Raw genomic sequence first — 684 nt, forward strand, 5'->3', positions numbered from 1 at the left:
GCCTTCTTAGCGCAGTAGGCAGCGCGTCAGTCTCATAATCTGAAGGTCCTGAGTTCGAGCCTCAGAGAAGGCAGTTTTTTGCTAGCAGGTCAACGCATTCTTGAAATTAGTTTCACAAGCTCTTTTAGAACTCTTTACTAACCGAAACTACCTGCCCAAATATCGTTCTGTGCTCATCTTTATAGTTCAGAGCCAGTCTTTATGGAGCACAGAGCCATAGAGGACAGAGGCGTTTTGGAGGTTAGTGAATGGAATTGTCACCGAGTGACACCGCTCCACAGACCAGCTGGTACTGCAGAGAAACGGGATACCAATGCTCAGTAAGACAGTGAGAACGCTCTTAGATACCGGCATCTTTGCTGAGAGACCGGAAGTCAACTTTGTGGTTAGCTAGAAGATTGGGGTTGCCTAAATGAGAGATGTACTGAAATAAACTGGAAAACAATCTCAGCCTTGACCGAATTAGGGAGAATCCAGCCTGGGGGTCAGGGGAAGGATGCAAAGCTATCTATCTGGGGGGAGAAATGCAAAGCTTCTCTGTTCCTGAGGAAGACATGACACCCAATGAACCTGTAGGAATAGTCCAAGAGAGATCTGACCCCGAGAAGCACTGTCTTCAAGTAAGAGTTAGTTGCACCTCTTGCATTGCACTTCTAGCGATTTCAACTGTAGTCTCAGAATTCC

The 684-nt window shown here is 46.6% G+C and overlaps 1 non-coding gene across 1 annotated transcript; it reads left to right on the top strand.

Annotated features, from left to right (window-relative positions):
* Trnam-cau lies at positions 1 to 73 on the top strand. The gene has a single exon. It is a non-coding gene; the product is annotated as a tRNA-Met (tRNA).
* Positions 74 to 684: the final 611 nt, after the last annotated feature.

Source organism: Mus pahari, chromosome 16 (genome assembly GCF_900095145.1).
Source record: "Mus pahari chromosome 16, PAHARI_EIJ_v1.1, whole genome shotgun sequence".
Classification (NCBI taxonomy): Eukaryota; Metazoa; Chordata; class Mammalia; order Rodentia; family Muridae; genus Mus; species Mus pahari.